We start from the raw sequence: 16133 nt of genomic DNA, 5'->3' as shown, positions 1-16133 counted from the left end.
CTCCCATTCAGGCTGCCACACAACATTGAGCAGAGTGCTCTGTGCTCTGAGTAGGTCCTTGTTGGTTATCCGTTTTAAATGTAACAGTGTATGTCCATCCTAAATTCCCTAACCATCCTTTCCTCCCATCCTTCCCCTGACCCCCTTCTATCTTTAACAATGTTTATGACATGTAATTATGCCATTGATCGAAGAGGTAGGGGATGGTTATGTATCTCCCTTTGCTGCCCTGATAAGGCTTTAATATATAATGCTTCTTCTAGCCATTATGTAAAGATAAGTCAAGATGTCTCTAGAATTTTGGAAGTAAAGTTAAAACAGGAGGAAACAATACAAAATGGATAGGATTACCATCTGAAGTGTGACTTATTTTAAGAGATCCATTCATCTTTGACTAATTGGAAATATCTAATTCCAGTTAAGTTTTTTAAGGCAGTGTCTTATGAAAATATGAGCAAACTTAAAAAAAAATAGTTTGTTACTCTGCCAAGTTCACTGTAAACTTCCCTAAGGATAAAAACTTTTAATCAAAGACACACTGTTTATGTGGAAAAGGAAAGATTAAAGCACAGATTTAGGAAGGATTAATTTATTTCTGTTTAGAATGGGCATAGAATTCTTAGGAAAAATGCATTATTTTCAGCAGAGCTGTATCCTTAGTTGTGTGGAAAGATATTTTTAAATTTCAGATTTTACCATCATGTAAACTAAAATATTCCTTAACAGTATCTTCTTTCATTTGCTTGGACCCAAGTTGACCAATAAAATTACTGAAGACTAATTCCATTTTCACAGTACATTGATTACAAGGGAGCTTGCTCATCAGTGTTGAAGTAACTGAAAATAGATAATGTGCATCCTCATTTGATTCTAGTAACTCATAAGAGTTAGCCTGTCTTACTGAGTTCACTTAGTGCTATGTTCCCTGAAAAGTATTTTGTTTTCAGCCCAGGCCCTAATCTGTGATGAGAAAGGAATGTCTGTCCTATAAGGGTGGAAGGCCCTGACAGGATTGACAAGGAGTTGTCCCTCCTTGACAACTTTGTGGTCTCAACCATTTATTTTATGGTATTTTGCTTTCTTGTTCATTTAGCTCTTTTGTGTAACCATGTTTAACCATTGACCATACTGCTGGCCAATTTATTTGCTTGTTGTTGTTCTTTGCGACCCCATGAACTGTGGCACTCTGGGCTTCCCTGTCCTTGACTAGCTCATGGGGTTTGCTCAAACTCATGTCCATTTGCTCTCCAACCAGCTCATCCTCTGCCACCCGCTTCTCCTTTTGCCTTCACTGTTTCCCAGCATCAGAGTCTTTTGCTGTGAGTTGGCTCCTCACATCACGTGGCCAAAGTATTGGAGCTTCAGCTTCAGCATCAGTCCTTTCAGTGAATATTCAGGGTTGATTTCCTTTAAGATTGACTGGTTTGATTTCCTTCCTGTCCAAAGGACTCTCAAGAGTCTTCTCTAAACACTACAGTTTGAAAGCATGAATTCTTCAGCACTTAGTCTTCTTTATGGTCCAAATCTCACATCTGTACGTGACTACTGGAAAAACCATACCTTTGACTAGACAGACCTTCGTCAGCAAGGTGATGTCTCTGCTTTTTAATACACTGTCTCGGTTTGTGCTTTCTTCCAAGGAGTAAGTGTCTTCTAATTTCATGGCTTCAGTCACCATCTGCAGTGATTTTGGAGCCCAAGAAAACAAAATCTGTCACAGCTTCCAATTTTTTCCCCCCATCTATTTGCCTTGAAGTTATGGGACCCGATGCCATGATATTAATTTTTTTAATGTTGAGTTTCAAGCCAGCTTTTTCACTGTCCTCTTTGACCCTCATTAAGAGGCTCTTTAGTTTCTCTTCACTTTCTGCCATTTTATTTGCTTAAAAGGCCCATATTCTAAATTCAGTGAAGAAACACAACAAAAAACCAAAGCAAAACGAAACTGGAACCTACCCGTTAGTGCTTCTGGCGCCACTGATGAAAACATTAGCAGGTAGACTGATCTATGTTCTGTTTGTGACTTTAGAGAGAACAGAATCATATTTTAATGATAAAGAGAGAATCAGAAGTCAAGTAAAAACAATCAACTTTCACGTTGCATTTTCCACTGAGGTGAAACCAAGAGATTAGAGGAGTTTTAGTGGGGCTGCTTACATCAGCAGTTCAGCTATTTAAACAAAAACAGCACCTAATTCCATTTGTCTATTTGTTAACATTTGACATTCCTCTGGAGTTCAGTTCTTTGGATGACTCCATTTTGAACTGTCCACATACACTTGTTCTTAATGAGGGATGACCTCCCAGATTGTCCATACAGCCTTATAGGATGCGATTTTGGTCCGAGATGAGATGCTCACATCAGTAGAAGCTCCTAGAATACTTCATCCATCTTGTTAATGAGCCGACTATTGGCCTCTCTCGGGTGTGACATCCTGGCACCCTTGATCTTTTACGGAAGGAAATTAGGGCTGGCATTCAGTGGAAAGCTCCAAATGGGCTTAATTGGAATTTTTCAGGGTAAGATAGAATGTTCAATTTTTAGCTTAATGATGATGCTGGGACTATAAACATACCAGATTTGAGTTCAGTTAAGATAATTGCATGGGCAAAAATGAAAGTGCAATTAGGCTATCCCAGCATCTACTAAGTGCAGTTATTGAGCACACTAACCTGGAGAAAACCGATTCATTCTTTAAATTTGTTCTAAAATTTTAATGTGCCTCATGGGTTTGATTCTCTCGTTTTCACCCACTGGGGCAGGGAGGGGGAAGAAGTTTCCAAGACACTTTCCAAACAGTGATTTCAACTATTCTTTCTTTCATAGGGAATATAGTGTTAAAAAGTAGATCTAAAATATATATCTCAAAAAGAGCTTTTAAGAAAGTCTCCTCCCTCTTTTTTATAAACATTGAAGTAAAGAATGTAAGAGAAGTGTATTTTTGTGTGCTGCTTGTTGAATTGAAGGAATAGTCAGGATGTAGAAAAGAAAACAGATTAGCTACTGGGAAAGTTGGACTGTTTTGGCCAGGTTGATTACTTTCAGGTTAATTACTGATGAATCAATTGTTCTGTCACACACACAAAATTCCATCTGATTGTTAAACCATCCCTAATGTCTGAATGAGAAGGTGATTAGTCTAGTCACTTTGATTCTTAGGATGGTTGAATGAGGTTGAGATTATGAGAAGCCCTGGGTGGTGTAAATGACTGGAGAACGCACACGTGACAATTTCAGTTTCTCTGTGAAATGCAAAGTAATATCCTTTTCTGAAAGGTCAGCTTGACAGAGTTGTTTTTAACAAAGTGTAAGTATACATTGTCAAGGAAATTTGAATTTGTTTAAGATTTGGTGATTGTGGTGTCTTTCATGCGGGAGGATTGATGTGTGAAGAAGCTATGGTTCCTCATCCTCGTTCTCCATGAACCAAAACTGAATCTTCTCAGGTGCTTTCTGTTGTATTGGCTCTACCCACTATAAATACGCTGTATCATGAACTGTCTTGTGTACTTTAAAAATTACTATATGTCCATATACATACATGTATTATATATACGTCCTCCCAGTATTAAATTTGGTAACAGAAATTTTCATACTTCCTTTTTCAATGAAGTATGTATGTCTGAGTATGCTGCTGCTGCTAAGTCGCTTCAGTCATGTCCCACTCTGTGCGACCCCAGAGACGGCAGCCACCAGGCTCCCCCGTCCCTGGGACTCTCCAGACAAGAACACTGGAGTGGATTGCCATTTCCTTCTCCAATGCATGAAAGTGAAAAGTGAAAGTCAAGTCGCTCAGTCGTGTCCAACTCTTCGTGACCCCATGGACTGCAGCCTACCAGGCTCCTCCGTCCATGGGATTTTCCAGGCAAGAGTACTGGAGTGGGTTGCCATTGCCTTCTCCTATGTCTGAGTACAGGAGTAAGTACAAGAAGCTAAATTGCATTCAAGAACTCAGTTTTTCCAGACATTTTCATCTGTTATTTTCCTGATGTTATGAAAGCGTTTAACTGCTGAATCAACTGCATTTGCTAAGTAACATAAATAACAGCTTTTTTTTTTCATTTAATCCATACAGTAATCTTAGAAGGTTAATATCACTACTGTTTTTTATAAAGGAGAAAATGAAGGTTAATTAATTTGCCCAACATTGTGCTACTGTTAAGTGGCTGAAGCAATGAGTCTTTTTCTTTCTCAGTTTGTAGAATAGAAGCATATGTGTAGTTAACAGTTTACATACTGGAGTCAGACACATTTAGATTTGAATTCTTTCTCCATCACTTACTGACTCTGCAGCCTTGCATAAGATACTTGAAGGCAATGGCACCCCACTCCAGTACTCTTGCCTGGAAAATCCGATGGATGAAGGAGCCTAGTAGGCTCCAGTCCATGGGGTCACTCAGAGTCAGACACGACTGAGCAACTTCCCTTTCACTTTTCACTTTCATGCACTGGAGAAGGAAATGGCAACCCACTCCAGTGTTCTTGCCTGGAGAATCCCAGGGACGGGGGAGCCTGGTGGGCTGCCGTCTATGGGGTCGCATAGAGTCGGACATGACGGAAGCGACTTAGCAGCAGCAGCAGCAACCCTTGGTGAATTCATTTCTAAAAGGGGATATAACAGTATCACCCCCTGGGATGTAGTCATGAGGTTTAAATGGGATAATACATGCAGTCTTTTTAGTGTCGTGCCTGGAAAGTTTTAAATTCTCAAAATGTGTTTATATTATTACAGGTATAAAATTAGTAGAAATTTAGCTCAGGGGAAGTACCTGATGTTTTGAGTTTGCTTGTGTGTTTTTAGCATGAGTTTGTGTATATGAACCTAAGCTTTTAACATACAAAACATAATCTTAGAACTCCTGGAATCTTGAGAGCCAGGCTGGAAATTCTTTCTAAGAGCATGGTTTATCAGTTATTTTTTTATTTCATGACCTGTTAAATATTAAAACTTCAGCTGCAGAATAGGCAAGAATAAGTAATAATGATGGAGTAAAGGTGGAGTGTGCTGGTGAAAAAGGCCCACATAGAGAAGCATTGAAAATAAGACCTTAAAAATTCCTCTTTTATACTTGTGAACTATGTCTAGGATGAATTGTGAGTAGCAATCCTATGAAATGGTTCACAATAAATGATAGATTCAGAAGTATGAGCCATGGTATTTGTTTGCTAAGTCTGATGCAACCAGGTACCACCAAATGACTGACTTAAACAACAGGAATTTATTTCCTCACAATTCTGAACCCTGGGTGTCTAAGGTCAAGGCACTGGCAGATTGGAAGGCAAGAATCTGTTCATGCCTCTCCCCTAGATTTTGGTGGTTTGTTGGCCATTTTGGCATTTTTTTCGTTTGTAGAAGCATCCCTCCAAACTCTGCCTTCGTCTTCACATAGCATTTCTTCTGGGTGTTCTCTGCATCCAAATCTTCCCGTTTTTGAAAAGCACACCAGTCGTACTGAACTAGGAGCCCGCCCTATTCTAGTATGACCTCATATTACCTTTAATTACATCTACAATGACCTTGTTCCCACATCGGGTCACATTCTAAGGTACTGGGGGCTAGGTCTTCAACATAGAAATATTGGGGGAACACAGTTCAATCTGTAACAGCAATCCTCACAGAAGGATATGATAAGTAAATTTAAAAAGTTAATGTAACTGGAGCAATCATAGTTCTGTATTTATTTAAGCTAAAAGTTGCTTTCTGAGAAAATAATGTTTAAATGGCAAGAATGCATCAGGAAAGGATCTGAGGGGTTTCATTAACCACAACTTAAAAGAAGCTGATGTGGTTGCTAGAAAAATATTAAAGCAAATAGAGCCTGAATTATAAGACTTATAGTGTATAGAGTAAGGGAAAATGATAATCACCAATAAAATGTGTTCCAAAAGAAACAAATAATGCTAATTGATGAGAGTTGGTGGCTCAGGCGGTAAAGAATCTGCCTGCAATACAGAAGACCCAAGTATGATCTCTGGGTCCGGAAGATCCCCTGGAGAAGGAAATGGCAATCCACTCCAGTATTCCTGCTTGGAGAATCCCATGGACAGAGGAGTCTGGCTATCTATAGTCCATGGGGTCATGATGGAATGACTAACATTCCTTGTTATCTTGTAAACTTTTGAAAACTGCCACATAAGTGCTTCCTGGACAATTTGCCAGACATGCCTGATTTCTCTGGTTGAACTCCCAAGTTGCCTGATGGATCTGGATGTGTTCTCTTTTAATTTAGTCTGATCCACTATACCTCTCAGACTCAGCTTTCCTGGCTATACTTCAGTCTGGGTCCCTTCAGTGCAGGAGAGCATCTCTTCAAAGAGGGTTTGTACCTCAGCTGCCACCGAGCCAGGAAGCAATTTAGCCTCAGTTCAGTTCAGTTCAGTCGCTCAGTCGTGTACGACTCTTTGCAACTCCATGATCGCAGCACGCCAGGCCTCCCTGTCCATCACCAACTCCTGGAGTTCACTCAAACGCGTGTTCATCGAGTGGGTGATGCCATCCAGCCATCTCATCCTCTGTCATCCCCTTCTCCTCCTGCCCCCAATCCCTCCCAGCATCAGAGTCTTTTCCAATGAGTCAACTCTTGGTATGAGGTGGCCAAAATATTGGAGTTTCAGCTTTGGCATCAGTCCTTCCAATGAACACCCAGGACTGATCTCCTTCAGAATGGACTGGTTGGATCTCCTTGCAGTCCAAGGGAATTCTCAAGAGTCTTCTCCAACACCACGGTTCAAAAGCATCAATTCTTTGGTGCTCAGCTTTCTTCACAGTCCAACTCTCACATCCATACGTGACCACTGGAAAAACCATAGCCTTGACTAGATGGACCTTTGTTGGCAAAGTAATATCTCTGCTTTTTAATATGCTGTCTAGGTTGGTCATAAGTTTCCTTCCAAGGAGTAAGCGTCTTTTAATTTCATGGCTGCAGTCACCATGTGCAGTGATTTTGGAGCCCAGAAAAATAAAGTCTGACACTGTTTCCACTGTTTCCCCATCTATTTCCCATGAAGTGATGGGACCAGATGGAATGATCTTAGTTTTCTGAATGTTGAGCTTTAAGCCAACTTTTTCACTCTCCACTTTCACTTTCATCAAGAGGCTTTTTAGTTCCTCTTCACTTTCTGCCATAAGGGTGGTGTCATCTGCATGTCTGAGGTTATTGATATTTCTCCCGGCAATCTTGATTCCACCTTGTGCTTCTTCCAGCCCAGCGTTTCTCATGATGTACTCTGCACAGAAGTTAAATAAGCAGGGTGACAATATACAGCCTTGACGTACTCCTTTTCCTGTTTGGAACCAGTCTGTTGTTCCATGTCCTGTTCTGTTTGGTTCCTGACCTGCATACAGGTTTCTCAAGAGGCAGGTCAGGTGGCCTGGTATTCCCATCTGTTTCAGAATTTTCCACAGTTATTGTGATCCACACAGTCAAAGGCTTTGGCATAGTCAATAAAACAGAAATAGATGTTTTTATGGAATTCTCTTGCTTTTTCCATGATCCAGTGGGTGTTGGCAATTTGATCTCTGATTCCTCTGCCTTTTCTAAAACGAGCTTGAACATCAGGAAGTTCACAGTTCACATATTGCTGAAGCCTGGCTTAGAGAATATTGAGCATTACTTTACTAGCGTGTGAGATGAGTGCAATTGTGTGGTAGTTTGAGCATTCTTTGGCATTGCCTTTCTTTGGGATTGGAATGAAAACTGACCTTTTCCAGTCCTGTGGCTACTGCTGAGTTTTCCAAATTTGCTGGCATATTGAGTTCAGCACTTTCACAGCATCATCTTTCAGGATTTGGAATAGCTCAACTGGAATGCCATCACTTCCACTAGCTTTGTTTGTAGTGATGTTTTCTAAGGCCCATTTGACTTCACATTTCAGGATATCTGGCTCTGGGTGAGTGATCACACCATTGTGATTATCTGGGTCATGAAGATCTTTTTTGTACAGTTCTTCTGTGTATTCTTGCCATCTCTTCTTAATGTCTTCTGCTTCTGTTAGGTCCATACCATTTGTGTCCTTTATCGAGCCCATCTTGGCATGAAATGTTCCCTTGGTATCTCTAATTTTCCTGAAGAGATCTCTAGTCTTTCCCATTCTGTTGTTTTCCTCTATTTCTTTGCATTGATTGCTGAGGAAGGTTTTCTTATCTTTCCTTGCTATTCTTTGGAACTCTGCATTCAGATGCTTATATCTCTCCTTTTCTCCTTTGCTTTTCACTTCTCTTCTTTTCACAGCTATTTGTAAGGCCTCCCCAGACAGCCATTTTGCTTTTTTGCATTTCTTTTCCATGGGGATGGTCTTGATCCCTGTCTGCAGTTCAATGTCACGAACCTTCGTCCATAGTTCATCAGGTACTCTATCAGATCTAGTCCCTTAAATCTATTTCTCACTTCCACTGTATAATCATTAGGGATTTGATTTAGGTCATACCAGAATGGTCTAGTGGTTTTCCCTACTGTCTTCATTTTCTGTCTGAATTTGGCAATAAGGAGTTCATGATCTGAGCCACAGTCAGCTCCCAGTCTTGTTTTTGCTGACTGTATAGAACTCCTTGAACTTTGGCTGCACAGAATAAAATCAATCTGATTTCGGTGTTGACCATCTGGTGATGTCCATATGTAGAGTCTTCTCTTGTGTTGTTGGAAGAGGGTGTTTGCTATGACCAGTGCATTCTCTTGGCAAAACTCTATTAGTCTTTGCCCTGCTCCATTCCATATTTCAAGGCTAAATTTGTCTGTTACCCAGGTGTTTCTTGACTTCCTACTTTTGCATTCCAGTCCCCTATAATGAAAAGGACATCTTTTTTGGGTATTAGTTCTAAAAGGTCTTGTAGGTCTTCATAGAACCATTCAACTTCAGCTTTTTCAGCATTACTGGTTGGGGCATAGACTTGGATTACTGTGATATTGAATGGTTTCCTTGGAAACGAACAGAGATCATTCTGTTGTTTTTGAGATTGCGTCCAAGTACTGCATTTCAGACTCTTTTGTTGACCATGATGGCTACTCCATTTCTTCTGAGGGATTCCTGCCCGCAGTAGTAGATATAGCGGTCATCTGAGTTAAATTCACCCATTCCAGTGCATTTTAGTTCGCTGATTCCTAGAATGTCGCCATCTCCTGTTTGACCACTTCCAATTTGCCTTGATTCATGGACCTGACATTCCAGGTTCCTATGCAATATTACTCTTTACAGCATCAGACCTTGCTTCTATCACCAGTCACATCCACAACTGGGTATTGTTTTTGCTTTAGCTCCATCCCTTCATTCTTTCTGGAGTTATTTCTCCACTGATCTCCAGTAGCATATTGGGCACCTACTGACCTGGGGAGTTCCCCTTTCAGTATCTTATCATTTTGCCTTTTCATAGCCTAGTAATTAAAAATGTGGATGTTAGTGTCAGACCTGGTTTTAAGGCCCAACTCTACACCTTGTTATTAGGCAGGTCATTACATATTTTAAGGCTTATGTTATTATTTCTTCAAATTTGAATACAAATGATGAGTGCCCATCACTGCTCTGAGAATTAGGTAAGATAATGCATTCAAGGTATTTGGTACAGTGTTAGCGGAGAGAAAGCATTGTGAACCTACAGTTATGAGAAAAAAGGACAAGGAGATTGAAGGGCAGGGCTTTGGAGACGGGGATGAAAGAGGAGACGTGGACACCTATGCAGGAGTGATGTCTATAAGGAAGCCAGAGCTATAATTTAAATCCACCACAGAGGACCTCTCTTTATGGAAGCAAGTAGGATTTTGTGGTTCAAGAATAGCTCAGTCTACAAATGACCCAGTACTGTTCCTTTTCAATGGCTGAGTAACATTTCATGTGTACTGCATCTTCTTTGTCCATTCATCTGTCAGTGGCTGTTTAGGTTGCTTTTGTGTCCTGGCTGTTGTAAATAGTGCTGCAATGAGCATTGAGTTGCATCTATTGGCGAGGCAGGAATAGAGACACATGGGTAGAGTATGGATGCATAGACGTGGAGCATAGCATAGCGTGGGATGAACTGGGAGGTTGGGACTGATGTATGTGCACACCCACGTGTCCAACAGATAGCTAGTGGCAACCAAGTGTGCAGTGCAGGAAGCTCAGTCAGTGCTCGGTGGTGACCCAGAGAGGTGGGAGGGAGGCCCACGGAGATGGGGGATGTATGTATATATGTAGCTGATTCACTTCATTGTACACAGAAACCAGGACAACATTGTAAAGCAATTATACTCCAATAAAAAAGAATAACTTATTCTGGGAGGGGCTGAGGACTGGTGTTTAGATGACTGCAGGTTCAGCTGGAGGTAACAGGAGGCTTTGCAGCTGGGTGGAGTGCTGATAACTCTGAGTGGGACTCAAAGCAGATGGTTCAAGTTAAGGATGTGCCAATGGGACTGAAGGTGGACAGAGAGGAGTGAAGATTAGGCACTAGGTGAATCTCTAAGAGAAAGGTGGCTAGTAAGGGGTCTGGTCTCAGTGGAGGTACTTTGTGTGTGTGCATGTGTATCAGATTCCCTTATGTGTTATTTCTGAACTGAGGTGTAATTGACACGTAACATTGTGTAAGTTTAAAGTGCATAACTGTTGACTTGATGCGCGTTTATATTGCAGTATGATGACCACCACAGTGTTGGCTAACACCTCTAGCATGTCACCTGGTCATCATTTCTTATCAGATCTAGTCTCAGCAACTTTCCGGTGTGCCATATGGTACTGTTAACTAAAATCACAATGCTGTGCATTAGATTCCCCAGGATTTATTCATCTGCGTTTTTACCCTTTGGCCAACATATCCCCCAACCTCCCCACTCCTGAGGCACTTTACTTTGAGGCCAGGAATGAAAGAACAGGTCTTCAGTCTCTGGTAAAAGTGATGAGAGCAAAGCCAGACCCAGGCTTGTGCGAACTTGTATTAGGTTTATACAAATAAGAGATTTAGGGGTCTAGTTATTGTAAATAGGAGTGTGTCTTAGTCCATTCAAGCTGCTATAACAAAAGCACCATAGACTGGGTGCTTAAAGTGCAGCATTGATTTCTTACCGTTCTGGAGGATGGGAAGGACAAGACTATGGCTCTGGCAGGTTAGGTTTCTGATGAGAAACTGTTTCCTAAATCATGGTCTTTTTGCTGTAAGTTCACATAAAAGAAGAGGGCAAGAGAGCTTTCTCAGGTTGCTTTCATAAGGGCACTGATCCCATTCATGAGGACTCCACTCTCACGACCTAAGTACCTCCCAAAGGCCCCGCCTCCTAATAACATAACATTGGGTAGTAAGTTTCAGTAAATGAATTCGGTGGGGGAGAGGGGTGGGGAACAAAACTCATGTCCATAGCAGATGGTCCTTTAAGGAAATAAACTAGATTCCATTTGGTACAGAATTTCATTGTTAAATTAGGGAAACTTATTGTTATCTTTTGAAGGAGCTGAATCAGTCTTTCCTAAATTGTGTCACTTGAATTGCTTTAATTTCTCTGAAACCAAGGCCAAGATTGTCTTAGAGTCTGGAGGGAAGCTGAGCCTATTAAAAGAAACTAAGTAATTATCTGTTTTGGAGAAGAGTGTAAATAAGGCAAGGGGACAAAAACCAAGGTCTTCCCAAAAGCCCTTGAAAACTTGACTGTCCTATGTCAACCTGCAAGTTGACTTGAGAACTGAATGAAAATAATAATAAAAGCAGGAGAGAGTCACTCAAATGCCTTTGAGCAAAGACGAGTCAAGTCAACACTTAAACCCATGAAAGGAGTTACATTTATGATGAGCTACAAAGTGGACAGTGGTCAAGTCTGAGTAAAGCCAGGCGATCCTTTGGTTGACAGGAAGGTCTTTAATCTCTTGTAATATCCACATGTTCCTAATCTTTCCAGTAGTCTATACTGTCAGACAGAAGTGCCTGTAAGACATTCATGGGTGTACTCAGTTATTTTGTAAGGAGAGGTGACTGGTCCTAGACATACACACACACACACACACACACACACACACCCCCATATATGTATTTAGTTTGTTTATTTGGTTGCACTGGGTCTTCATGGTTACACACGAGCTGTCTCTAGTTGTGGCAAATGCAGGCTACTCTGTTGCAATGAGCTTTTAATTGTGCTGGCATGTCTTGTTGTGTAGCACAGGCTGTAGATGTGTGGGCTTTAGCAGCTGCAGCATGCAGGCTTCCACAGTTGTAGCACGTGGGCTTAGTTGCTGTGTGGCATGTGGGATCTTTCTGGAATCAGGGATCAAACCTCTGTCCCGTGCATTAGCAGGCAGATTCTTATCCATTGCCCCACCAGCAAAGTCTAGCGCTAGAGTTACTTAACTTGTTGATTTGAAAAGTATAATGTTGTCAACAGTCCATATCTCTGCAGGAAATGCTTCAAAAAGATTAGAAACAAAATGTCTCCCAGATATACCAAGTTTGCTTCAGTACTTCACTGGACGCAAAGAATGGAGTGAAACTTACTTGGGCAAGACTGAAAGGGACCTGCTTTTCTCCCCTTTCGGATTCCTTCTTGCATGTCTTTGGTAGGCAGAGCAGAGGGCCTGGACAGACTCTCTGCAGCTTCAGACTTATGCCTCTAACATCTCCCTATCAAACTGCATCATTTTATGGTTTTTTTCCAATGTGAAAAAAAAAAAAAAGATTTTCTTCTTCAGGCCATGGGGTGAGGTCTTTTTGGTTATCCTTTTGTTTCAACATGTAGACAACTGTCTCTTTTATTTGTGTTGTTTGCTATGTATTTTCTGAAGTTGCAAGGATAAGAAATTGTATTTACTCTTTAAGCTACTTTTGCTAAAATATTATATTTATTTATGTGGGTCAGTGGAGCCTATTGACCTCTTGATGTCTCAGGATAAAATGGACATGCATATCTGATTATATAGTTCTTTGACATTTTTACAGAAAAAAACACTCAAATACTTCTTTTCAAAGTTAAATATTAGACTTCTAGAAAAACAGCTGTACTACTCTGTTAACTTGTACCTCTTTACTACTTTCTGCAGGTAATATTTTATTTACAACACTATCAAGATTTTTTTAACAGAAATATTTGAGAACAGCAAAAAAAATAAAATGGTAATTTGATTTTGAGGCACCTAATATTTACATGGAGAAGTAGGAAGAATGTTTCTATTTTATGATATAGAATTCAATTTAAAGGAAGGTAGTAAATTTGGAATTCATAGTCAGGAACAAGACTGACAAAAATACATCATACAGCTCAATTCTAACTTACCAAACATTCATTTTATGTTGCTCCTCCCTCTGATTTTTATTCTCTTTAAAATAATTTCTCTCAAGGGATTAAATTTACAATTTAACATGTGCCTATTTATTATGTAACAGTATTCTATATACTCATCTTTCACTTGTACCCCCATCAGCTGTTTATTAAGAACCTATTGTATACACACCACTGTGGAAAGAACTGCGAAGCACTGAGAAAGTCTGACATGGCGTCTCCTCTTCTGGAACCTTCCTTCTACCAGATGAGGCATTGAATAAGAGATTGTGACACTCTGAAGTTTAAGGTGACTGGTGGCCCTCATGCAATCTAGAAGACAGGGTTCCTGGAAGAAATGACATTGATATTGAGACAATGAAGGATGAGAGGTAAATAATAATGACAGAATGGTATGGGATGGGGTTGGAAGAAAGCATGTCAAGCAGACAGAATAGCATAGCCAAAGAAAGACCTAGAGTCTTGCACACGTGTTGGACTTTAGCCTTTAACCTGTGGGAGAAAATGGAAGCCGTTGAAACCCTTTATAATGTAAGTGACGTAGCAGGCTGCTGTGTATCGTATGTCTGATTATACATGTGACTCGGTGAATGAGAAGACCACTTTTAAAATTGAAGTATAATTGGTGGGTAGTATTATATTACTTTCAGGTGTACATCGTAGTGGTTTGATATTTAAATACATTTAAAAACTAATTTTATTTATTTATTTGTGGCTGCGCTGCATCTTATGAATAGTTGCTGCACCTGGGCCTTCTCTAGCTGTGGCCACAGGGCCTCCTCTGTAGTTGCGGTGCTTGGGCTTCTCATCGTGGTGGCTTCTCTTGTGGAGCAGGAGCCCTAGAGTGCACGGGCTTCACTATTATGGTGTGTGGCCTTAGTTACTCTATGGCATCTGGGATCTTCCCGGACCAGGGATGGAACCCACGTCCCCTGCATTGGCAGGTGACTTCTTAACCACTGGACTTCCAGGAAGTCCTTTATATACATTTCTAAATCATCACCATAATGTCTGGTTACCAAGTGCTACCATCCAAAGTCATTCCAATACCATTGAGTATACTCCCTCTGCAAGAAGAGAATCACATATAAGTGAGTGCTATTCCCACCTTATATTTATATTTTTATTATGGTGATTTTCTGGTAGATGGTGATAGAGTGTTCTAAAAAAATACGTCTCTTACGACAGGGTTCTGCCAGAAGTAAATCGTCTTGAGAAAAGTGCCCTTTAACAATGCACACGAAGGCAATGCATTTTGGTCAGCAGCAGGCTCTGGCTGTACCTGTTTGCATTTTAAAATTATACCCCTCTGTAGTGAACATTTGGAGAATGAATAGGAGGAAGATGCAAGTGGATGTGGGGACACTATTTTGGAGGCTCTTGCTTTTTTTTTTCCATGTGGGAAATGATGGTGGTTTTGCATTAGGAGAGTGACTTAAGAGTTACAGGGGAGTAAATTTGAGAGCTGTTTAGTAAATAGAATCGACAGACCTTGATATTTGAAAACTACGTTGGAGACTCCCAGATTACTGACACTTAATTTATCAATTTCACTTGTGATTTTAAAAGAAATTTATCATTTAGCTCTCAGACATTCAGCTTCTATTCCCAACCCTTGACTTCTTTATTCGCAGTTGAAATACATCTCTTGGTACGCTGCTTCAATCGGCTTTGGCTTTTCTTTTTTTGCCTGCCAAAACTGCTCTACAGTTGGTGTCTGCTGTGAGCCTGTGTTCCCTTGTGACCATCTTGTTCTTCATGTTCCTCCAGCGGCTACCTCGCTAGGTTTCTGCTGCTGACATCCTCTCCCTCCCTTGTGCTCCCAGAAGCTTATGCTCCTGATGTTCCTTGGAATTCATTTAGTCATTTCCTCCTGGTTATCATAAACTCTTCAATTGCTTTTGAATTTTTCTTCTGTTTTCCTACTGGAGTTTCAGTGCCTGCTTAGTTGGTACTGGCTGAAAATGTCATTGACCTGCTGCCATTTTCTGTCTTTATCATTAATAATAATGTTGGCCTGAAGAGTGAGCAAGGCACCCTCTCTCTCTCACTCGCTCTCCAGCTCCCAGGCATTGCAGCTGGAAGCTCTACTCCCCTTGAGGCCTTTATAAAGATTGTTTATCCTAAGTGCTGATGAAGACCCAATTCTGATGGATTAGGTTTTATTTCAGAAAGAAACATCTCATGTACATTCAAATGTCATATTTGAAGTCCTTTCTTAATAAGCTATGTCACTGTACAAAAAGTTACTTTATCTACAATGTTTAAAGGCTGCACATTTTATTATGTTTCTTTTTCAATCAATTGAATATAACCATTTCTCTGTCTAATAATTTCTGATGAATCAGAAATGATAAGGTTGGCCTTCGCATTGGATTTGTCTGAGGATTCTGCTGCTGCTCCTATCTGGTTGCCAAGTCATGTCTGACTCTTTGCAACTCTGTGGATGGTAGCCCACCAAGCCCCTTTGTCCATGGGATTTTCCAGGCAAGAATACTGGCGTGGGTTGCCATTTCTTTCTCCAGGGAATCTTCCCGACCCAGGGATCGAACGTGCATCTCCTGCTTGGCAGGTGGATTCTTTACCACTGAGCCACCAGGCAAGCCCCATTTGAGGATTCTACTTTAATGCAAAAGAGGAAAAATGATGAATTTATTATTAAATTCTAACCAGAGACGTATTAACGAATAAACTATTTACACATTTCATTGAGGTATTTATTGGGGGGTCATATTTGCCAGATGGCTCAGTGGTAACGAATCTACCTGCCAAAGCAAAAGATGCAGGTTCAATCCCTGGGTGAGGAAGATAACTTGAAGGAGGAAATGGCAACCCACTCCACGGAAAATCCCATGGACAGAGGAGCCTGGCAGGCTATAGTCCATGGGGTCGCAAAGAGTCGGACACAA

This window comes from Bubalus bubalis, chromosome 1 (genome assembly GCF_019923935.1).
Source record: "Bubalus bubalis isolate 160015118507 breed Murrah chromosome 1, NDDB_SH_1, whole genome shotgun sequence".
Lineage (NCBI taxonomy): Eukaryota > Metazoa > Chordata > Mammalia > Artiodactyla > Bovidae > Bubalus > Bubalus bubalis.
Note: the sequence above shows the minus strand (reverse complement) of the source record.